The 25,439-nt window shown below is 34.7% G+C and overlaps 1 protein-coding gene across 7 annotated transcripts in view; it reads left to right on the forward strand.

Annotated features, from left to right (window-relative positions):
- The window catches only part of ZBTB20 (zinc finger and BTB domain containing 20), a 799,736-nt gene that overhangs the window by 24,928 nt on the left and 749,369 nt on the right, over positions 1-25,439 (forward strand). For 2 of the 7 annotated variants that reach the window (XM_047791873.1, XM_047791866.1), the window contains exon 1: positions 22,353-22,920. The exons of the other annotated variants lie outside the window; for them this stretch is intronic. The gene's annotated coding sequence lies outside the window, so the exon portion shown is untranslated. Of the gene's footprint in view, positions 1-22,352; positions 22,921-25,439 lie in introns of those variants that run through there. 7 annotated transcript variants of the gene reach the window in all.

The following is a 25,439-nucleotide window of genomic DNA, read 5'->3' on the forward strand; positions in this document are numbered from 1 at the left end:
TATAAGACTCTTAATTTTTCTACTGTGTGCTGAACAGACATCTTAAGGGGATATAGAATTAAGAAAGTAGGAGAAAATCTTCACTGCCCAGAGTGAATGTAATAGGGAGGGGTATGTGATGGTGAGGCACTCAGAACTAGCCTGTGATCATTTGGATAGGAACAAGAGTTAGAACTTTATGGAAATGCCTGCATGATTTTCATAATGATTGGGATTTTCAGGTAAATCACTTGGCCCAGACCTTTTAACTGATTTATTTTTGCCTCAATTGTGGGTTTTGATATTGGAAATTAGTGTGTAGATAAGATGGAGTTTAGAAGGATAAAGTTGAAATTGGAAAGTGATCTAGCTATGTGAATATAGGTTAGTAAAAAGGTGATTACTAATAGGGATGGACACTGAGGTACTTAAAATGGAATATAATCAAAAAGGCATAGAAATCTATTACTCGGACTGTATAATAATTGTAGGAATGTGTGGTCAGAAAGAGTGAAGAATAGGATCAATGTGTGAATGATATTTATAGACAAATGTTCATTGGAAAAGCAGCTTAGACTATATGTAAAAGCAGGATTTTACAGGATTGTGGTACTTTTTTTTTTTTTTTTTTGGCTTGCATATGGAGTTCCTGGAACAGGGATCAGATCCAAGCAACACCTGTGACCTACGCTACAGCTGTGTCAATGCCAGATCCTGTAATCCACTATACCAGGCTGGGGATCGAACCTGTGTCCTGGCACTGCAGAGAGCCACTGATCTTGCTGCACCACATTGGGAATTCTGGATCGTGGCACCTTTTGAATGAATTAAAATCTGTATAGAGCCAAAGATATCCTCAGAAATATATGACTGTATGGAGATATAATTTAAATTAATTTACATACAACATGGGAAGGAATTTTTAAAAAATTATGGCCACACCCATGCATATGGAAGTTCCCAGGCCAGGAACTGAATCCTAGCCACAACTGCAACCTACACCACAGCTGCAGCACCACTGGAGTCTTTAACACACTTTGCCAAGCACAGGCTCGAACCTGCACCTCCGCAGCGACCTGAGCCACTGTATTCAGATTCTTAACCCACCACACCACATCAGGAACTCCAGGAAGGAATATTTTTAAGGAAAAAATTTTAAGTTTAAGGGAGAATGGAGAAAAAGAGACAACTATATACTAACATTTTGCTACTGAAGATAGAAGAAAGAATTCGTCTCTGTTCATTGTATTTGCAATCTAAAATCAATCAGAAGGAAACAAGAAAAAAATGTGTACTTTGATATTTAGATTCATGATTTAAAACTTGAGCTGGGTGTTACTAGTTATTTTATTTTAATTCCCCTTTCCCCATGATCTCCCATCTCTACCTGCTAATTTTTGCCTTTTTTTATAACGAAAATTAAGACAGTTCAGCAAGGTACTGTTCACATATTCTTTCCAATGAAGATATTTTAGATATGCTTATGTTTGCTGCATTACCAGCTTCTCTACCTTCAACAGTTAGGAGAAATTTTAAATGTGCAGAAGTCTCCAAGATTTGGAAACATATAGTTTCATTACGATTACCAAAAAGACCACTGAATTTGACAGCGTTGTTTAATATTCTAATTTAAAATGTCAAAATCTAAAAATAGGAATACTTTCTCAAGCACAGAAGAGACTTAATGGGAAATGAAATGTTTTACTATAAAAATAAACTTTGACCTTTGAAAATAAACTGAGACTTGGTGATTCTGAAATTTTGCAAATAGTACAAACTGTTCTTTCTATAGGTGCCTATTAGAATATATTTTTCTATGTTCCTCAGAGATAAGCCCATCTTTAGAAACTATAATCTCAATAAGCTTTCCAATATTTCTTGCCCTACTTCTTTGTGTCAAACTGAAAAAAGTTAGAAAATACTTCTTTAAAATACCCCCTTCCTCTGGAGTTCCCATCGTGGCGCAGTGGTTAATAATCCGACTAGGAACCATGAGGTTGTAGGTTCAATCCCTGGCCTTGCTCAGTGGGTTAAGGATCCGGTGTTGCCGAGAGCTGTGGTGTAGGTTGCAGACGTGGCTGGGATCCCACGTTGCTGTGGCTCTGGCATTAGACCCCTAGCCTGGGAACCTTCATATGCCGTGGGAGCAGCCCTAGAAAAGGCAAAAAGACAAAATAAAATAAAATGCTCCCTTCCTCCTAGTCAATAGTTTTGTCAATTATCAAATAATATAGCTAGGCCATCACAATAACAGATTTTCACTTTATCATCCTTGGCTCTTGTGTTTATTTGCCTTATACTCTGGAATCTTTCTGGTTCAAGTCTAAATGGTAACAGACCAAAAATATTGCTTCCATCCTTTCTTTTTCCTTTTCCCAAATTGGAATTGTTATGTTAAAGCCAAAAGTTCAGGTCTCAAACTAAGGAGGCTGTCATCATTCCCTATTAATTATGAAGTTTCATCCCTTTTCTAATCTCTACTCTGTTTCTTTCTTTTCTGGTTAAAGGTATTTGTTTTTTATTTTTTATTTTTTTAGGGCTGCACCTGAGGCATATGGAAGTTCCCAGGCTAGGGGTCGAATCAGAGATTTGATCTACACCACAGCTACAGCAACGCCAGATCTGAGCCACATCTCCAATCTATGCCACAGCTTGTAGCAACGCTGGATCCTTAACTCAGTGAGCAAGGCCAGATATTGAACCTGCATCCTCACGGACACTATGTTGGGTTCTTAACCTGCTGAGCCACAACGGGAACTCTCTAGTTAAAGCTATTTTTAAATTGTGGCTGTCCCTTGCCATACTAGATAGAATACTTGAGTCTGACTCAAAGATTTTCAGTTTTGTCACTTTTTTCTTTTCTTTGCTTTTCTTTTTTTCTTCAGTGTATTATTTTACTATCTTAAGACAAACATGTTACATTGTGCCAATATGTTGTAGTAGAAAGAGTACTGGATTAGGAGTTAAGAGTTTTTAGTCCCAGTTTTCTCATGAACTAGCTTGATGACTCTGGACAATTATTTCACTCCTTAAAAGCTTCTTCTCTTAAATTCTCTTCAGTTTCTCATTTGGGGCTTCTAATCTTTCAAGGCTATATATATATAAATGCCTTTTCTGGATTAAGGTGCTTTGACACTGTTTTTTCCCCCTCCAACTTAAATACATCCTGATAGTATCATCCCCCTCAAGTCTTCGTTTTGTATGTTTGTATTCCCAAAACAACTCCAATTGAATTTTTCAGTTGAGTTTTTTCATATAGAAGTTATTTTTTAGAATAGTTTCAGATTTACAGAAAAATTGAGAACACAGTGTGTAAAGTTCTCATGTATCCTACACCCATTTTTCTTTATTATTAATATTTCTTATTAGTGAGGAACATGTCACAATTAATGAACCAGTGTTAATGTTTATTATTAACTAAAGTACATGGTTATTCAGATTTCCTTAGTTTTTACATAATGTCTTTTTCTGTTCCAGAATCTCATCCAGGATACCACATTACATTTAAAGACTTCATATTTTTAGAGATGTTTTAGGTTTACAATAAAATTGAGAGGAAGGCACAGAAATCTCCCATATACTACTACCCTGTACATGCATAGCCTCCCCCATTATCAGTATCTCTCACCAGAGTAATACATTTTTTACCAAAGATGAACCTACATTGCCACCTCATAATCCCCCGAAGTCCATTTTTTACCTTAGGGTTCACTTTTGGTATTGTACATTCTATAGGTTTAGACAAATGTACAATGTTACATATCCATCATTGTATTATCATACACAGTACTTTTACTGCCCTTTAAGTCCTCTGTGCTCTGCCTTTCATCTCTGTACTCTTCACTTTGCTGACAACTGCTGATCTCTTTACTGTCTCCATAATTTTGCCTTTTTCATAGTGTTATATGATTGGAATAATATGGTATGTACCTTCTTCAGATTGGCTTCTTTCATTTATTAATATGCATTTAAGATTCCTCTATGTCTTTCTGTAGTTTGATAACTTGTTTCTTTTTAGCACTGAATGATAATCCATTGTCTAGATGTACCATAGCTGTTTATCCATTCACCTAGTGAAGAACATCTTGGTTACTTCCAAATTTTGGCAATTATGAATAAAGTTGCTATAAACATCTGTGCACAGGTTTTTTTTTTTAGTAGATCCAAGTTTTCATCTCCTGTGGGTAAATAGCAAGGAGCATGATTGCCGGATTGTATGGTAAGAGTATGTGTAGTTTTATGAAAAATCACCAAATTATCTTCCAAAGTGGCTCTAACATTTTGCATTCCCACCAGCTATATGTAGGAGTTCCTGTTGCTCCACATTCCTTGCCAGCATTTGGTGTTAGTGTTCTGGATTTTGGCCATTCTAATAGATGTGTGATGATATCTCATCTTAATTTTCATTTTCCTGAGAACATATAACTGGAGCATCTTTTCATATGTTTGCCATTGCCATCCATGGAGTATTTGCTAAAGTTTGTTGATCTATTTTTTTATTTGGGTTTTTTGTTTTCTTATTGTTGAGGTGTTTTTTATTTATTTGTTTGTTTTATTTCTTTTTAAGGTCGCACCCGCAGCATATGGAATTTCCCAGGCTAGGGGTCCAATCAGGGCTACAGCTGCCGGCCTACACCACAGCCACAACAACATCAGATGCATTCAAGCCGTATCTGAGACCTACACCACAGCTCATGGAAATGCTGGATCCTTAACCCACTGAGCGAAGCTAGGGGTCGAATCCTCAACCTCATGATTCCGAGTTGGATTCTGTTGCGCCTTGACTGGAACTTCTTTCTCTCTTTTTTTTTGAACAACCACACCTGTGGCATATGGAAGTTACAGGGCTAGGGGTCAAATTGGAACTGCAGCTGCCTGCCTATGCCAAAGCCACAGAAATTCTGGATCTGAGCTGCATCTGCGACCTACATTGCAGCGTGCTGCAATGCCAGATCCTTAACCCACTGAGTGAGGCCAGGGATGGAACCCGAATCCTCATGAATACTAGTCAGGTTAAGAACCTGCTGAGCCACAACGGGAACTCCTTTTCTTATGGTGGAGTTTTAAGAATTCTTTATATATTCTGGGTAACTACTTTATCTGATGTGTCTTCGGCAAATATTTTCTCTTGATATCTTTTATAGTGCAGAACTTTTTAATTTTAATTTTAATGAATTTCAGTGTATTGACTTGTTTTGAGGACCTCCTTATGACTGGAGTCCCTGGATTTTTTTTTTTTTTTGGTCTTTTTTGTCTTTTTTAGGGGCATATGGAGCTTCCCAGGCTAGGGGTCTAATCGGAGCCACAGCAACGCGGGATCCAAGCCGTGTCTGCAACCTACACCACAGCTCACAGCAACACCAGATCCTTAACCCACTAAGCAAGGCCTGGGATGGAACCAGCAACCTCATGATTCCTAGTCAGATTCATTAACCACTGAGCCACAATGGGAACTGCGAGTCCCTAGATTTTTTAACTCAGAGTTGTTCACAGTGATCCTCTAGCAATTGGTCAATTATAGTTCAGGTTTTCCTGGCACTGGTTCCCATGACAGTTTCTACTCATGAATTTCTGTTCCAGGAAGATGTGACTTCTTGTATTCACTTATCTGTCTTTATGGATCTAAGAGAAATTGATGATTTTTCAGTCTGTTCAGCTTTTTACTTGTTAGGAGAGAATGGCAACTTCCCAGCTCCTTAGTTGTGGAACCAGAAACCAGCCTTCCTATTGAGCTTTATTAGTTAAATGCCAAATACAAATCTGCTCTTTATTTATTACTCTTAATAAGTAATTCACAATTTAGTGTCCCCCCTGCCTCACTATACGCCCCATTCTCTCTCTCTCCTTCTTATTCAATAATCTCTTTAAGAATGATGGAGTTGAGTAGGGTAAAAGCAAGGAATCATGAAATTGAAATATTTGGGAACTGCTTCATTCAACTTAGAACTGTTAAAGTTGACCTTAGGTAAAGTAAGCATAATCACAAAAACACAAGGTAAGATTTATTAAATGATTACTATGTGCCTGAGCTTATTGGGTCTAGCTTTTGAGGGTTTGTACTCTAGAATTAATTTGTATTCTAGAATTGTACTCTAGAATTAGATTAGAGTGGATTTAAATCTTGGTTCTGCTGTACTAATTTTAGGGCCTTGAACCTCACATTTCTCATCTGTAAAAAGTTTAATAATAATACTTAGAGGGTTTTGTGTTGATTAAGTGGGATAATACAAGTAAAATGTTTCACATAGTGTCTGTCATGTGGTAACATGCTCTATAACTGCTAGTTGTTACCAGTATTATCACATTTAATCAGCACCAAAGCACTTGTGCAATAGGTACTTTTATTTCCCTATTTTAAGGAAGAGAGAAATGGTTTAATGATATTAAGGTATTTTTCTGAAATGATAGGGCCAAGATTTGAACTTAAGCAGTCTGATTAGAGCTCATATAGCTTTAACATGCTCCATTTTCTCCTAATTAGTAAGAAACAGATACAAGAGAAGGTAAAGGCTCAAAGAAATGATCATTTAAGTGTGATTTGAGTTTTGTGGTCATTTAAATTATTAATCAGATATTCTTTCAGAATTGGTTAGATGAAATGGTAATCTTGTTGTAATGGCCTACCCAATATTTTAGACATACCTATATTTCCAAAATTATTTTTATGAATAGTAATCATTTTAAGATATTTTTACAGCTATAAAAATAATGTATGCACTATATACAATGTATTAAAAATACAGAAAAGTATCCAAAAACAAAATGTATGATTCCAGAACTCAGAGACAACAATTTTTTTAAAAAGATTATATGAACTTTTTATTATTTAAAATTTTTTCCAACCTTTATTGAGGTTTGATTGACAAATAAAAATTTAATATATTTAGATTGTACAGCATGATTTTTTAAGTATATACAACATGATAATTTAATATATGTATACATTGTGAAATTATTACCATAGTCAAGTTAATTAATGCATTATCACCTCAAATAGTTTTTTTTTTTCCTTTGTGGTGAGAACGCAAGATTTACTCTCTCAGCAAATTACAAGTATACAATACAGTATTATTAATCATAATCAACACTCTGTACATTCAATCCCTAGAATTTATTCATCTTATCATTTGGGAAGAAAAAATTGATTACTGAGGTAACATAGTGTATTGCTAAAGAATATAAAATTATACTCTAAATTTTATTTGAAAGTCATTCCCCACCTTGAATGACCATACTAGCTATTACAAGTTTTGATATAGGTATATCTTCTTTAATTCAGTATTTTTTTCATAAAAAGGACTATATTATAAAAGTAATTCTCTTCACCAAGGAAATTCTTAGATCCTATAACCACTAGTGATAATAATGTATGTATGTCCTTCATTTTCATATGCTTCACTTTAGGCCTTCGTGAATAGTTTAATAATATTTATTATCATTAGATATACCACTTTCTTAGTACAAAACATTCTGTTTTTTAGTTCTGGCTAGGACTTTTTTTTAAGTGGCTGGGGAACCAGGTTTGATGGAATGGTAGTGAAAGCTCAATTTTGTAACTTATATTTTGTAAGATCTTGTGTAAACTATTTACTCTCTCTGAAGCTCTATTTCTGAGAAAAATTAGGATAATGTTCAATTACTTCGTAAAGTGGCAGTGAGGATTAAATTCAATAGTTAATGTGAACAAAGAAAGTTTTTCAGCTGTTTATATAATAGACAAAATATAAATTGATGTGAAACATTACTAGTTAAATCCAGATCCATGTAAAAAAAATTCGAGAACCTCTGGTTTAGGAATAAAAGAAGGAAATGAATTATCGTTTAATAAATTTTTGCTACAGGTCAAAGACATCTGATTTCAGTGAATATGTTTGCCCCATTTATCCTACTGAGGAAAGAAACTGAAATCGTGGAAAGTAACTTGTCTTTCACAACGAGTGAAAGTGGATGCTTGATTAAAATCTAGACTTGTTTGACTTTAAAGCCCATGTTCTATCTACCAAAACACTATGCTTCCTGTACACCAAGAGGTGGAGTGTACCAGAGTTCCCACTGTGGTGCAGTGGGTTAAGAATTTCACTGCAGCAGCTCAGGTCACTATGGAGATTCAGACTTCAGTCGCTTTGGAGGTGCAGGTTTGCTCCCTGGCCCGGTGCTCTGGGCTAAAGAATCTAGCATTACTGACTTCCATATGCCACAGGTGCAGCCATTAAAAAAGAGAGAGAGAAAGAGATGGAGTGTACCATCCATGGATAATTGAGAGTAAAGTGAAAAGCTAATATTTCGCATTTTGGGTTTTCATTAAGGTACAGTGATGCCAGATATTTATTATTCCTTCCTTTACTTTCTCTAAATATTTCAAAAGGATTTGCTTTTTTTCCCCCTCTCTTTTGGGCTGCACCTGCAGCATATGGAAATTGCCTGGCTAGGGCTTGAATCAGAGCTGCAGCTGCCAGCCTATGCCATAGCCACAGCAACTCTAGATTCAAGTTCTGTCTGTGACCTGTAATCACAGCTCACAGCAATGCTGATCGTTAACCCACCAAGCAAGGTCAGTGATTGAACCTGCATCCTTCATGGATACTAGTCAGGTTCATTACTACTGAGCCACACATGGGAACTCCTGGATTTGCCTTTTTAAAATAGCACTATTAGTTGAGTAGAAAACTTTGTGAGATTTTGGATGTGATTAAGTAACTAAATATTATCTATCACCGGTTTTTCTCTATCTCAGGTCAATTCTCTGAAAAAAGTCATAAAGTACATTAATGGTTTATGATGCATTTCACACATAAAGTATTTTCTAAATAATTAAAATTCTTAATTTTGGTGAAGTAAATGTTATATTTTATAATATATTTCAATTGATTTTTAAAATTTTTAGTTTCAGGTGTACAGCAAAGTAAATCAGTTACACATGTAAATATATACATTCATTTTCAGATTCTTTTCCCATATAGAAATTCCCACTGCTATAATATTGTGTAGATTACCCTCTGCTATATAGTAGGTCCTTGTTACCTATCTATTTTATATATAGTAGTGTGTATAAATGATTTTTTAATACCTAGTAAACTATAATTTCAGATTTACTGATGAGAATTGCCTACATTATGGTTTCTAGTCGGATGATTAACCTCATGGTTCCTAGTTGGATTCGTTAACAACTCCTTCAGCATTTTTACAAAATGCAAAGTATAGTGTTGCCCTATATACATTCATTCAACAACATTAATTTTTGAGCACTTAATACAAAGCATTGTACTTTGCAGTCTGTTAAGATGCAGGGATGGCTACAGCAGGGATGGCCTTTTAGGATCCTTGAAATCTTGTGGAGTAGATAAGCATGTAAACAACCAAATCTGTTTGCCCTAGTAAACCCCCTGATTTTGTACAATGAATAGTATTCTTTCTTGGGGGAGAAAAATCAATTTTTAGTAAGTGTTCATTATGTTAGACACTTTAGTTAAAAATTAATACATTCAGCAGAAACAAATCTGACTAGTATCCATGAAGATGCAGGTTTGATGCCTGGGTGAGATCCTATGGGTGAGAACCTAAAAATACAAGAAAAAAAATTAATACATTCACTGTGCTTTGAATAGTAACTTGCACTTTGCAAGTGCTCAAGAAATATTATCTGTTGTATCAATCTAATATAATTATATAATTATCAATATCAGTATAATCCTCTGTAAAGTAGCTATTCTTATTATCATTTTATAAATGAGGTATAAGAGACATGGAAAAGTAACTTGCTTAAGAATATATAGCCAAAAAGTATTATTCAGATCTGAGTCCAAGGCCCATGCTGTGGTACAGTGATTTCAAAAATAGTGTAAAACACAGTAAATATTTGAGAAGATATAAAAATTTTTGTGTATATTTTAAAAAACTAAGAAATTAAGGTGTTCTGATATGTAGATTGTTGCTGACAATGCCAAAGTATCATTTACATGAATTGTAAGTTATATAAGCATCCTGGGGGGGGAGAGTGGGAATTGATTTGCTTTAAGATTTGGGGGTACTGAATTTTATCTGTGCTTTCTTATGAGTCACAGATTACAATGTGTAATGTTAAATAAACCAACTCTTACAAAACAAACCAACTCAGGGAAAAATAACACAATATAGATAATACTAATAATCAAGCACATGTGAAGAATATCTCTAATATGTCATATGAATCCATTGTCAGCTATCATACAAACATTTTTTAAAAATGGTAGTTTAATCATACTTGACACTAAGTCAACCAAAAATAGTGATCAAGAAGTCTGTTTAAAATAAGGGTTTAGGCAGTTCCAGTCGTGGCACAGCGGAAACGAATCCGACTAGGAACCATGAGGTTGTGGGTTCGATCCCTGGCCTTGCTCAGTAGGTTAAGGATCTGGCCTTGCTGAGAGCTGTGGTGTAAGCTGGCAGCTACAGCTCTGATGAGACACCTAGGCTGGGAACCTCCATATGCTGCTAGTGTGGCCCTAAAAGGACAAAAGACAGAAAAAAAAAAAGAAAATATAGGTTTATATTCACTCTTGTTAAGGGTGAACTTCACTCTTAGAGTATGGCATGCCTTGAGAAAAATGACTGAAATAATTCATGAAAAATAATATGAAAGCAAACTATATCATATTTACATGTCAACAAATGCTGTTAGAAGATGAATAGAAAACATTGCTGAAATTTTGAAGAAAAAAGTACTTGAATAAATTATGTAGTGTGAAAGATTTACAATGAAAGCATCAATATATCTAATTTCAACCAATGGTATTTGTTAGGCTCAATGGGACAACAATTTTATAAATCACTAAAAGGGTTACTGGAAAAGATATCTGCTAAGCATCAGAATATCCTCTAAGTAAAATAATGCATTCTGAAAAAACTATGCTGACAAAATTTTGTAGTGTTAGAGTCGTTGGTGTGGTTGGAATGGAAAAAGATTTCTGGGTAAGATTACAGAGCTACTTCTGCATATGAAATTCATTCAGTTATTATAAGCAAGCTATTTTAGGAAATAAAAGGATACACAAGTGCTGTAGGGTGTCATTGATGTGATTAATTTGGTTTTTTTTTTTTTAATATAATCTTTAAAATGTAGTAGAGGGAGTTCCCGTCGTGGCGCAGCAGAAGTGAATCCGACTAGGAACCATGAGGTTGTGGGTTCAATCCCTGGCCTCGCCCAGTGGGTTAAGGAACCGGCTTTGCCGTGAACTCTGGTGTAGGTTGCAGATGTGGCTCGGATCCCGCATTGCTGTGGCTCTGGCATAGGCCGGCAGCTACAGCTCCCATTAGATCCCTAGCCTGGGAACCTCCATATGCCACGGGTGCAGCCCTAATAAAAGAAGAAAAAAGTCAAAAAAATAAAAATAAAAACTAAAATGTAGTAGAAAGCACAGAATCAAATATGATAGTGGAATCTTTAGAATACTTTGTAGTCAAATGGAGAGTGGCCATGAATATTGTTTGTAGCACTTAAAGTTCACTAGTTATTCAGTGGTAGATTATTGCAAAGCAATATGAAATTTGTGGCAGTTATGCATTTTTCTTTTACAGAATGACAAGAGTTCTAATTTTGCTGACCTTTTCTGTGATGATAGGTGGCCGACAGCACTATACTTTCTAACACATATTTTTGAAAAAAAGCAGGAGTTCCCGTCGTGGCTCCATAGTTAACAAATCCGATGAGGGACCATGAGGTTGTGGGTTCGATTCCTGGCCTCGCTCAGTGGGTTAAGGATCCGGTGTTGCCATGAACTGTGGTGTAGGTTGCAGATGCGGATCAGATCCCGAGTTGCTGTGGCTGTGGTGTAGGCCTCAGATCCCGAGTTGCTGTGGCTGTAGTGTAGGCTGGCAGCTATAGGTCCGATTGGACCCCTAGCCTGAGAACCTCCATATGCCACAGGTGTGGGCCTAGAAAAGAAAAAAAAAAAAAAAAGAAAAAGAGAAAAAACCAAACATACTTGATCTCTTTTTAAAAAGTAATTATACTAGCAATGCGTGATAAATGCTTTTTGAAAGAGTGATAGTACATGGTATGGCAAGAACATTTTTGTATTGAATGTTTGTTATTATTTTCATTATAATGTGATTTTGTTGCCGAAACCACTGCAATTTTAAAACTCCAGTATCTATATAATTTCAAAACTGTACAAAACTGTATCGGAGTATTTTTTAAAACTTGGAACAGAATTTTACAACTTGTTTTAAAATATTCCAAACAAAACCTTTAAATAGCTTTTTGAAATTCCTTCATTAAAAAAATAAAAATGCTACATGTATTCTTAGTTTGTAAGAATGACTGACATCTGGGAATATAGAAGTTTACTAGCCAACTTTCAACAAAATCTTTTACGTAATTGGTGGTTGGGATTTAAAATTGAGTATTGTGATTTAGTAAGCACAGCTAATTGTGCTCTTCTTCCACTTGAATCTAGTACTATTTTGTGAGGCATTCCCTCATTCCATGGCAATCATTAAGCTAAGTATCACAATAACCTGAACGCAGCACCAGATTTTCAAATGACTGCTTCACCAAGTGTAAAACCAAGCCAAGATACAAAGAATGACAAAATATTTAATCAAATTACTCCTTAATATTTTTTGGTTTTTAGTGAGAGTAAAAGTGTTTGAAAATTGTTGATAAATACAGCAAAATTAAAAAAATTTAAATACTGTTTATTTCTTGTTTATTTCATTCTTTAAAATACCTATTACTTCATATCTTCTGTAATGTATATAATGTAGTGGTATAAGTCTGTATTTGTAAATAATTATGTATAGGAGTATGCACTTATATTTAATCAGTTCCTAGTCAGAAAAACAAAAATGACGTAAAACAGCCAGACTTTTAAACCAAGGAACTGGTTGCAAAAATGTTAGAAAATCTGGTAGTAGGAAAAGAAGATTGCAGTATTATTTAGCAATGAGTACCTGCAGAAAGCAAGGGAAAGTTCTTTCACCCACAGCTTACAAGCACTGTGCTGCTGAGGCAGCTGGAGCACTGCTGCAGCTGTAAATTTTTAGAATCACCACAGCCACTGCTTTGCAGGAAGCCAGGTGACCACACTTATTGACAGGGTAAGAGCCAGGAGTCCTCACTTCTGCCAGTACTGCTGTACTTGCCAAGCCTGGTACCTGTGATGGTTGCTGCTGTTCTACAACTGTGGTACTATTGCTGCAGTCAGCAGTCCTGGGACCCAGATCCCAAGAACTCTGTGCTACAGAGGCTGCTGAATCCCCATTGTTGAGATTGTTAGTGCCAATAGCAGAAGGAAAAAAAAAAGTATCCCTTTGACCTTCTGCTCGTGCTTGGCATCCCAGCAAAGCAATCTGGGAAATGTAGTTTTTAGTTTACTCCATATAAGAGTATGGAAGAGGTGGGAATGGAGTTGAGAGCCAACAGGCAAGTGATGTACATAGAGTTCAAAGTACTTTTACAGATGGGGTGTATAATTTTTAAAAATTGAAGAATCCATTGTTCTAGAGCATTGGGGTAGTAGCTCAGTAGTAAAACTAAATCTTCTTCCAAAATTAATTAACTTGTTTTAGAAAGTAGATTCTGGTTTGTTATCTAAGGCTAGGGTTGTTATTTAGGAAACACTCACTACCAATATATCATTTATTTACAACCAGTATCTATTTTGATTTGTAGTTACAGTAACATTCCTTGCTGATCTATCTATACCCATGCCTTTCCAGCTATAAATATTTTGCATCACCCACTATTGCCTAAAAACTGCTCTGATTTATTATTTATTTCTATACACTTATTAACATAACCTTCAAAATAATACTATAGTTGAAATGTAGCACCTGGAAAACTTCAGAATTTTTAAAATTTATAACATCTAACATTTACTAATATAAATATTTTATAATATCTATTATTTTGTTGTAAAATATAAACAGTCAATTAAATTCCTACAGCACAAATTGGCATTGAGTTAAATGTACTTATTTGTGGAGGGAGCATAGTTGGAAAAGTCTATTTTAGGCAAAAACCACATGGATTTTATCAAATATTAGAGTGGCTTGCAATTTATTTCAATTGTAGACTTTCAGCTATGACATCATAAGAAGTGTGTATTGGAGTCCCAGACCATTAAACTTCTAAATCCATAAGGATGATTTATTTCTCTTATAGCCCTTTTCATAATTAATACAGATTTAATTATGGGCAGTGTTCTTCTCCTATTGATTACTAATAAAACTATTTCCTGATGAGACACTCATTTTATGTTCATACTCTACATGGGTTTAAATGATGTTGAGAGTATTATTTGTGTTGTGGAAGTTCCAACTATTACATTTTAAATGGTAAAATGTCATCAGTTTGAAATAGAGTAGGACACTGCATTTAATATAGGGGTAAGTCTAAATTTGTGGGTATTCAACATAAAGTAGAATTTGTTTTGATAATTTGATGATTTTGAAATACTCAATTATTAAAATCTAATGTAATTCATTTCAAAAATTCTATTTTACAAGAATCCTGTAAACATATCTGATGCATTATACATTCTGATCATATATACTCTGATTCATGAGGCTTTCCTGTATTTGTTATTAATATAAATGAAGAAAATTAAGATTTTATGTAGATTATTTTTCAGAAACCTGATATGGATCTTTTATGTTTAAAAGGTTATAGTTGTAAACCTATAAATTATTTGGTTAAATGAACTTTCTTAAAAGATAATGTTTCTACCCATTTTGAATCATCCCTGTGGCCTCAGAGGAATTAGCAGGCTGTTATCATGCTGACTCTATTATTAATAACTGGCTTCAATATTACTGGACAGATTGTCATTAGTGTTTCCAGCTCTAATCAGACTGGTTCATGGTATGTTTCTTTCATCACTTTTGAAAGTTTTTTATTTATATTCTGCTTTTCTTCTTTACTCTTTCTTTAAATTTTTTTTGAGACATGTGTACTTCTCAAATATATGTAAAATAAATATTGAAATTATATGGGGAATGCATATGTTCTCAAACTTGTTTCTTATCATTAGTCTTTTTCCTAAAATTCCTTCCTAATCTCACCAGTTAGTTATTCTAGAAAAATTTTGAAGTCATTTTGTCAAGTCCCTCCAAATTCTGTTTGGATTGAGTTGAGGCCTGATTTTACCACTTATTAGCTATAAGATTTTGGGCCTCAGTTTCTTCATCTATAAGTGAAAATATTAACATTATATTTCTTACAATGCTGTTGGGAGGATTAGATGAGTTAGTGTATATTGCAGTAAACATGGTTACTAACATATTATGGTAGTGATAGCTTTTATTGTAAGTATGCATCTTTACTGATAGTAGCAACTTTTGTAGATTAGAAGAATATGGAGACTAAGTTTTTGCACATGGAGTCACCAGGCAGGAGAGGGGGCTCTCACTAACATGCAGGACAAACAAGTAGCAATTAAGATGCTTCTTTTATATCATCTATGTAACTTTTATTTTTCCTGTAGAATACACTCTGTAGTTTGTTTCTTTCTCCTTGTGCGTTGAGTATAACCTATACATATGAATAAATTATTTTGTAAGTGTTAGCTAGCATTGTTCTAGATTGTTTAGGAGAGAGGATTGAGCAGGGAGCAGGAAGAGTTAATGTTATATATACAACATTTTAATATATAATAATATATAGTGTATATTTAATATATAGTATAAATAATATATACTTGTATAATTAATATTTAATATATAATGTATAGATAATACATTTTTCTAGAGCCAGGGAGATGGTGAGAATGACATTTTTATGTTTTTTAGTTCTTTGATTCATTTATTGTTTCTCAAAAGTACTCTTCTCTAAATTTCTGAAGGTATTCATATTACTTAAGATCAGGCTATAGAGGTAGTTACAGCAACATAATCATAATACTCTTGTAGTTCAGACATTCATCTCTGTACCTCTTTTCCACATGGTCATATTTCTCCTGTGTATTGCAAAAAAAATGTGATTGAGTCTTATCCATATCTGAGTCATCCTATATTAAAAATACTTTTGGCTTTTTGCTATTCACTGTTCACCATTTACTGGCCACTATTCTCAGTGCCGCTGATCACTCCTTGGAACTCCTGGAGTATTTCTCTCTCCTTAAGAAGCTTCTATATTTGCAACGGCTACAGGATAGGAGTGAATATATGGCAGTACCTTTATTTTTCCATCTATTCCTTATTACACCATTAAACAGGGTTGTAGAATATATCAAGCTTTCCAGGTTTGTAGTGAAGAATATTTGCACTGCAAAAATGCAAACCTCCTAGAATTTAATATTAAGCATCACTGTTTCTAAAAAAATCTGTGGCCACTTTGACACTGTGGAGTTTCTTACTGCCACCTTCCTTTCCTGTCATTCTCCTCTCTTCCTCCCCCTCTCATTTCTATGCTCCCCTTCTTTCAACTTCTTATTAGTTTCCTTTGCAGCACACTTTAAATGCACAAGAGTTTTCAGGGCCCATCTTTGACCCTAAGCAGATTACTAAGGTGCTTTTCTCAAAGGATCTTGTTCCTCTGAGGAACTCTAAGGCTGATTTCAGACTTCCACTTGAACACTTAGTAGATATGAAGGAAATAATGGATAAATGAAATGTAAAGGGAAGCTGAATTTTCTTCTCAGAGAAATGAATTAAAATTCAGCTAGCTATAGGGCAGTAGTGTGTGTGTGTGTGTGTGTGTGTGTGTGTGTGTGTGTGTCCCTGAGCCTGCAGCATAAGGAAGTTCCCAGGCGAGGGATGGAACCTGTACCATAGCAGTGACAATGCTGGATCCTCAACCCACTGAGCCACAAGGGAACTCTAGGGCAATACCTTTTTCATTCAACATTTTATTATGAAAATTTTCAGACATATAAATGGAAAAACATTATTTTTTTGTCTACAATAACCCTTTGTTTTACAAGATCTTAAAGAATATGTTTTAATGTAATCTAACACATGCTAAAATGCTATTTACAGATTGTTTATGTCATCCTTACAACTCAAATTTATTAAAGTTTTTAATCAACCAAGTTTTATAAATCCCATATATTGTTGCTTTGTTTGTCCATTTGTTCAATCATTCATGTACTTTTAAAATTCATTTATTCAAGAAAATTTTATTGAGTTTCAACTATGTTCCAGGTGTTCCACAAGGTTTTAGGCTGACACACCTTAATAAATAGAGCCTCTATTCTGGGAGATTCCCTCAGTACAGTGGAGAAGAGAGGCATATTAAAGGACAGATATCTATAGCACTGCAAACAGTGTGATAAAGCTACTCCCAGTGATGTAGTTTACATGTAATGCTTTGCTTTTGTTTTAAACTGAAATATTTGTTGACTAGAATTGAAATTTGATATGCATCTCTTCCCTTATAAGAGTCAAACCAGTGGCTTACAATTAGTAAATTATAATTTATCTACAATCTCTTTTAGTTTTCCTTGGGACTGATGGGATACAGTTTTAAAACAGATGACCAAGATTAAGACTCATTATCTAATTAAGCCATATAGAATTGACTTTTAATGGTGGCCTCAGTGACTTAGTGTACTGAGTGTAACACTTACTCATTTTGTCCCACTAGTTCCCAACTTTGCTTTTCCACCCATGTATTGAGGCTAAGATTCTTTTCTGTCTATCACTGCAACATGACTCTTATTTTCACTTTTCCCTCTTCTTTTTCTTTTTAATCTGGGCCATAAATGTTTCTCTTGGGCATGTTTTTGTGAAAAATCTTAAACCATCTCAACGTTTTTTTCCTGGTCAGCCTCACAATTAACAGAAAATCATTAATAATCCCTGAGAAAAGATTGGCAAAAGTACACTTGAGATAGTGGTAAATGCTTTTGAAATTAGTTAACTTTCTTTTCAAAATTAAAAAAAAGTCTTGCCATTCATGTACTTTTGGAAGTATTCATTTGCCAAGTCAACAATCTTGTTTTTTTAAATTATTTTTGATTTTTTTACCAAGTACAGTGTATGGCGAAGTGATTCCGTATCCATACATATATGTTCTTTTTCATATTCTTTTCCATTATGATTTATTACAAGATATTGAATATAGTTTCCTGTGCCATAGAGTATGATTTTGTTGTTTATCTAGTCTGTATATGTTTAAGAGTTTGCATCTGCTAATCCCAAACTCCCAGTACATTCCTCCTCCCACCCACCCTCCCCCTTGGCAACCATAAATTTGTTTTCTTTTTCTGTGAGTCTTCTTCTGTTTCATAAATAAGTAGACTTGTGTCATATTTTAGATTCCATGTATAAATGATATCACATGGTATTTGCTTTCTTTTTCTGCCAAGTCAACGATCTTTGGTCAAATTAATTTTTCCCTAAAATTAATGAAATTTTATGCTCCAGAGCAATAGCTATCTATCACGGATTTCCACAATCATTTAAGAAGTACATGTACTGTGTACTTGTAGAAGACACTTTACTAAGCACCTTGGGAATAGTGGAAAAATTTTACTCAATAGATCTATAAATCACACTGTTAGAGAAAAATTATCTCCAATCTAACCTCAGTACCTCCCCCTGCTATACACACACCCACACACACTCCTCTTTCATAAGACACATTTTACGTTTAGGTATTTATATTTATTTTTAAATTTTTATTTATTTATTTATTTTTATTTTTATTTATTTATTTGTTTGTTTGTTTTTGCATTTTAGGGCTGCACCTGTAGTATATGGAAATTCCCAGGCCTGGGGTCAAATCAGATCTACAGCTGCCAGCCTACACCACAGCCACAGCAGTGTAGGATCTGAGCCATGTCTGCGACCTACACCACAGCTCACAGCAACCCCAGATCCTTAACCCATGGAGCGAGGCCAGGGATTGAACCTGCAGTCTCATGGATCCTAGTCGGTGTCATTAACCATTAAGCCATGAAGGGAACTCCCTATATTTATTTTTTTTAATTTCATTTTTAGCTTTTTGAGGGAAGAGCAGGAAGTTTAAGGAGATACATTACATGGGACATTACATTAAATAGCGGCAAGGTTATTTGCTTATACTAATATTGTTCATACGCCTGTCCCTTACCAGCCTGTCAAGTCTTCACAAGCAGAAACTACATTACACGTATTATCTTCATTTTTCTCCCTCAAGTATGGTATATGGCACAAATGGGCACAAAATAAATACACATTCAGATAATGCAAAAAGATCGAGTAGGTAAATTCTTTCTTGTAGAACTAGACATTACTATAAAAGTCTTTAGAATATGTCTCTAAATAACTCAAAGTTAAACCGAACTGCCTAAAATCATTTAATATTATTCAGCATCTCTTACAAATCATGTATAATTAAATTATTGCTTTTTCTATGCTTTTCTCAGGCTATGGGAAACAGGAATTTCTTATTGTATTTTGTTTATTATTTATTTAGTTCTTTAAACACTTATTTGGATGTAATATTTGATACTTGAACTAAGGAACCCATAGAAATTGTGTATTTTTTTTTCTTTTTTTAAATACAGGGAATTCTGGAGAATAATCTATGAGAACTATAGGTAATGCAAATAGGCTTTATGAATTGATAGTTACTGATTACAGGTTATTTTCCAGTGTAAGCAAATGGAAGCACATGTTTATGGACATTTGGTAACAAAGAAAACAGATTGAATGGATTAGGTAAACTTAAATGGAGTTGCTAGATTCTTAACCCAAATGCATTGAGAGCTCTGGGTGTAAATTAGAAGGGCAGACTTACACTGTACTGTATTAGTAAGCAAGGTATGAGGAATCATCAGGCTGTATTACAACTGACTCAACCACAGAGTTTTATGGCTAGATGAAGCCTAGCTAGCATTAGATATTGGAAGACAATATAATACAGGAATTAAGCACATGATCTCTAAACTAGACAGGTTGAGTTCAAATTACTGCTATGCTGTGTGATCTTGGACAAATACTTAACCTCTCTGTTTCTTCACCTGGGAAAGGCAACTGAAAACAATCTCTACCTCGTAGGATCATTATTAGGATTAATGAGTTAATAAATGCAAAGTATTTAGAACAGTACCCGGCATATAGTAAGGACTTAATCATTTACTATCATTGCAATCATTATTATGTTAACCAGTTCAGTTCCTTCCTTTTAAATTAAATTTTATTTATTTATTTTTTTATGAAAAAGAGGATGATTACATGACCTGAGCAGGTTACACAAACTACTCATGGTGACACTGGTACTAAAACCAGTTTTTAACTCCCACTTTAGGATTTTTCTACAGGATGAAATTGCTCCATGGCATGTCAACATATTAAGCAATATAATAACTTTATAACTTCAGAGTCTGATGGTCAATTAGGTTTACTGTTTCACATGGTGTTATGGTTAACTTACAATACATAGGTTTTGAATCCCATCAGGGAAGGGATTTCTCAAACTCTAGAAAGTACTAAGAATGTATCATTTATTGTGCTTGGAATATAGTAAAATGTGCAGATATGGAGAAAGTGGTGAGTTGTGCATTTTTCACTAAGACAAAATATCTGTTTTTCTTTTTTAAAATTCAACTAGCTAGGTATTCTTTAGAAAAGGTGAATAGCCTTCATGGTCCTTTACACTCCTTTTAACTCCTGCTGGTAGAAATCAAATACTGTCTTCTTATTCCCCTTGGGTTAAAACAAACTAAACAAAACAAAAATACCTAGAACCTTGGTTTTAAAAGTCAGGACATACTAATATCTAATTTGAGTCAGTCTGTCAAATTGTGTGGCTTGTGTGCTTTTTTAAGTGGCATTTTTCTTCATATATTTGAACAAAGCTTCAGAGAAACAATAGGGCAATAGTAGAAAATCAGAATTGCTAGGCTGATCAGGAGGGGGCAAGATGCATGCTGGTACTTTAGGCACACTAAGGGAGTCTTAGAAAGGATTTTCTCAAGACATGTGACCAAAAGTAGGGGTCTGTTACATCCCCTTTCATGTGTGTCTGTGCCCTCTTTATTAAGCAACTACCCTTGAGAGGAGTACAACACTGCGGTACTAGAGAATTAGAATTTGTGGCTTACAATGAGAATGGAGTGTCTGGACTTTTGGTTTCTTGCTATAATTTTCCCAGAACAGTTTGAGTATTTGTTGCCAGACATCACCTTCTAATTCCTATGCTATGGATTATTTACCCTTAAAAATAGCTAAAACGATACTGATTTCTGTTCTGAACATGACCCAAGATTTAATTGACATTCTAAAAGGTTTTTGTGAATCAGGTGAAGATGTAGTTAATCTACAAGTTGTATATTAAAGACATTAAGTTATTTTATTAACTGAAAACTGACTTTCAAATGAAGGAATTGATGCTCATAGTTAAGCAGCTTTGCTTATGCAAAGAACACATCCTAATTTTTGAAGCATGGTAAAACACTAAACCATATAAAAGGATGATTTTACAATTAATATACTTAATTATTGGTCCCCAAATGCAGGGTTTGAATGAGTCAGAATCAATCACATTTTTCATTTTTATGTAATTTTATTTAGAATATTTAACCTCTATTATAATGTTTCTAAATCCCCTCTAAAGGACATACAGCTCAAACTGTATAGAGATATTTTAAGAAAGGTGACTGTCTGGGTAGACATGAAGAGTCTAGTTTTAAAAAACTGGGGGACAAGGAGAAGGGCTGGAAACTAGTTCTGTTTTCTGATCTTTATAATTCTATAGCTGTAAATATATCACTTATGGGAGAAAAGGCACCTGGGAGTGGGGAAGGGGGTAAGGAAACGTGATGGTGTGAAGAATGCAATATCAGCATTACTTTGGTTCTGGCATGTAGAAAAAAAATGATTAGAGGCATCAGACAAAGAAAAACAGTTTTTTTTTTTCTTTTAAGGAAGCTTTATTTAGAAGCTTTGATTATTTTTATTTTTTCCTCCTAATAAAAGAATGAGGAGTTTCTGCTATGGTTTCAGATCCATATTCTATGAAATCTTGTCCTGCTTGTGATGGAAGGTCCTTACGAGATTTATTTCTGTTGTAACACTGTGTACTATATGCATTGCACCTGTTCACACAGAGCACGTTGCATTGTGATGTTTGTACAGATAGATGCTTCAAATAAGAAACCAATCTGCTTTCTTCTAGAGTACCAATCTATTAGTTACTTAATTAAACTTAATTCCGTTTTTGTGTGCAGTTTCGCTTATGGTCTTTATTTATTTACTGAGCAATGATTTCTTCTCTGCAATTATCAGTTTGTCTGAGATCAGTTTTCCTATTGTATGGAGTCTGTTTCTTTCAGAGCCTCCTTTAAGACTGCTCTGACTTCAAAATCATTACTAGGCTTTTGTCAGAGCAGATTTGTTGACACTCTTTTCACATTAAAAAAAATTTTAAAGATTGCACAAATAAGCTGTGTATTTCACTATTTCCTGCTAATATGCAAAAAATGTATTTATGATAATTACATGTACTGTGTGCCAGAACTGAAACAATACATTCCTCATAATGGAGCATAAATAAAGAAGGTGGAGCCAGCTGCTCTTAAACTGTTTATTTGCAAGCAGTAATGATATAGAGAATATACCTTTTTTCACTCTGTTAGTCTGGCAATACTGAACCTGTTGCTGCATTAGACGAGTAGCATTTTGCTGGATAGGGGAAGGAGGGCTGTCTGCTGTCTGGTAGGAGGGCTTTGTCTGTGCCTTTCTCTCTCTGTTTCTTTCTGTTTTTCTTTCTCTCTCTCTCCTCTTCTCTCTCACTCGCTTGCTTGCTCTGTCTCTGTCTCTCTCTCCCTCTCTGCCCCCCCTCTCCCTCCCTCTCTCTTGCTCTCTCTCTCTCTTCCCGTCTCTGTGGTTTGTAAGGTAGGTTGCAGTGTGTGTATATACACAACATCAAGAGCAGGAAAATGGACTCATTAGGGAGGCAGGCAGTCATTACCACTCACACTGTACTTCCAGGGAGACACCGATTATGAGAAGAGAAACTCAGCGCTGGGGAAGAAGGTAGGGCAGACAACTTTCATAAAAAAAAAAAAAATCCTGCTCCCTCAATCCCCCCTCTACCTATCATCTCCTTTAGCCCCAAATGCTTTTATTCTTTCTACCTTGAATTTTAATTTCCAGATTTAAGTTTGACATAGCTATTGCTAGCTTAAATTTGGAACATCTATAGGAGGCCTATCCTGTACTAATTTTTTTCCTACTTATTTAAGGGTGTGCCCTTGTGATTTAGTTTAATTACTTTAAAAATAATTACAAACAAACCTATTTTTCTCACTAAAGTGCCAAATAAATCAGAATCTTTCACTCTTTTATAACAGACCCCTCCTTATGTTTGTTAGTCTCTTTGCTTTTCTTGTCTGTTTATGCAATTCCATCTGTCTGTCTATATATCATGTTGTCCTTATTTATTGCTAACTGGTTTTGTTAGTTATGTGCCAATGAGTTTTAGCTGCAGTGACAGTATGTGGGTATTACTAAAGTGAGACTCTTGTTCTTTGTTTTACATTGAAGTTTAAAGTCCATATGTACAGTTTAAATCCTTGAAGCAGGTTTGAAGCAGGTTGAATACTTTTTGCCAGTGTATTTATTTGGTGGCATTGGCCATAAGGTGAGGGGTTGTCCACTCAGGGTGGGTAAAAATCTAGTAATTATTTTTATTATTACACACTCTTCTATATTACATCTAGGGGTGTGTTTTGAAAGGAATAAGGTACTCAGTTTTGTAACTTTTATTTTGCAGATGGACTTTTACATTTATAGGGATATCACTGTGGTTAGTAAGAATGCAAACTTTCTTAACAAGCAGTTTTTATCCTAGGACAGTTTCCTTTTAGTCTGTTACTGTTTATTTATGCTTGGGGAGGGAGGAGTAGGGGGCTGGCCATCTTTTTACAAAGTGGAAGCTATGAAGTGTATCAGGCCATCTTGTACAACAACTGTAAGTATTCATTTAACATTTCGGCGACTATAAATAAGGTATTTGTTATTTCAAACATAGTTTTGAGGTGCTTTCTTTTTCCTTTATTATTTATTTTTCTTTTTTATGTTGGGAAAAGTTGCATTCACAACTAGCTGACATTGTTGAGGAGTTTTCCCAGAACAGTGCTCTTCAAAATTCAAAGTAGTTAAATAGGTCCATTTGAAATGGTCTCCTAATGGAGTTTTATTTAGATTTGTCTGAAAGTAAAACTGCTATTCATTTGATAAAAATTAAGTCAGGTGGTAAGATATGCAAATGTTTTCAGCATGCACATTGGCAATGATAGAAAATGGATGCTAATCTATAGAGATCTTTGATAATAACAATCACCTTTTTCATAATAAATTATTTATTTAATAGAAGTGGCAGACTTTTTTTTTTTCTTTTTCTTCTTCTTCTTTTTTTTTTTAATTCCATTAGGCCTCTCTGACAACACAAAGAAGTCCATAAAGCAATATTCTTAACCCACCTGGGACGCTAGAGCAGATTCCCAAACACATTCTCAAGGTTCAAACATAGCAAAATGTTTATTAAAAATCCATTATTCCAAGAGGGTGGTGAACTTTTGCTAAGTCTTTTTTTCTCTTTCTTTTAAAAAATTTATTCAGAGACTTTTAATTTGCTTATGTTGCCTAAACTATCTTTTAAGCTGGAAGGCCAGCTTTGACCAAGAGTAGTACAAATGCTGAGTACAGTCAGGTCCAATCAGGGGACTTTGAGAGTAGTCTATTGAAAGTCTGTGTTAATATGGTATGCGATATATGTGTGATTTTCCTCCATTTCAGACTCCTGCCCCCAAAATTTGTTTTAAAACTAATATATCAAAAGTGTGCATGTCTCACGCACCTGTCATTTTCTATATCAACATTGTGAGACCTGCCTAAATTCTACTCTTTTTTTTCAAAGGAAATCTTTAATGTTTTTCTTGTCTAGCAATTCTCTTTTTCTGTAAAAATGTATATGAGGAGATACATGTGTGCATATCTGTACATTTATGTACATAGTCTTATACAGGTATGGACAAAGAAATCAGATTCTTTGCAGACATGACATCTTAAAATTTCATATTAAGCATATTTATGTTAATTAGAAGCAAACAAAAAACAAAGAGGTTTTTAAGGGAAGATAAGAATTTCTTTTTACCTTCTAGAAAGAATACAAGAGTAAATAAACATTTAGTCATTTTTATGGTTGGCTTGATTTTTAGAATGTGTGTATGTTTTCTTTTGCATTATAATTCTTAGCCTTCAGTAGATCTAAAATATTTTTAGTATGAAAAAATAATCTTAGCCTTTTCTGGGAGGGACTGTCACAATCAAAATACAGCAGGATATTATAAAATGTGCATAAGTAAACTTAAAACCAGTGTACTCTGCTATATAGGGATTTGGAAACCTGAAAGGCTTGCGTCACAGGAGGGCTATAGAGTGCCAGAAGAATTCATTAACCAGCCTTGCTGGTTATAGTGGGCTTTTCCTATCAGCACATGAAATCTGCCTGTTGAAAGCCCTGAAGTCTTGGTCAGGTCACAGTGTGTTTC

This window comes from Phacochoerus africanus, chromosome 1 (genome assembly GCF_016906955.1).
Source record: "Phacochoerus africanus isolate WHEZ1 chromosome 1, ROS_Pafr_v1, whole genome shotgun sequence".
Classification (NCBI taxonomy): domain Eukaryota; kingdom Metazoa; phylum Chordata; class Mammalia; order Artiodactyla; family Suidae; genus Phacochoerus; species Phacochoerus africanus.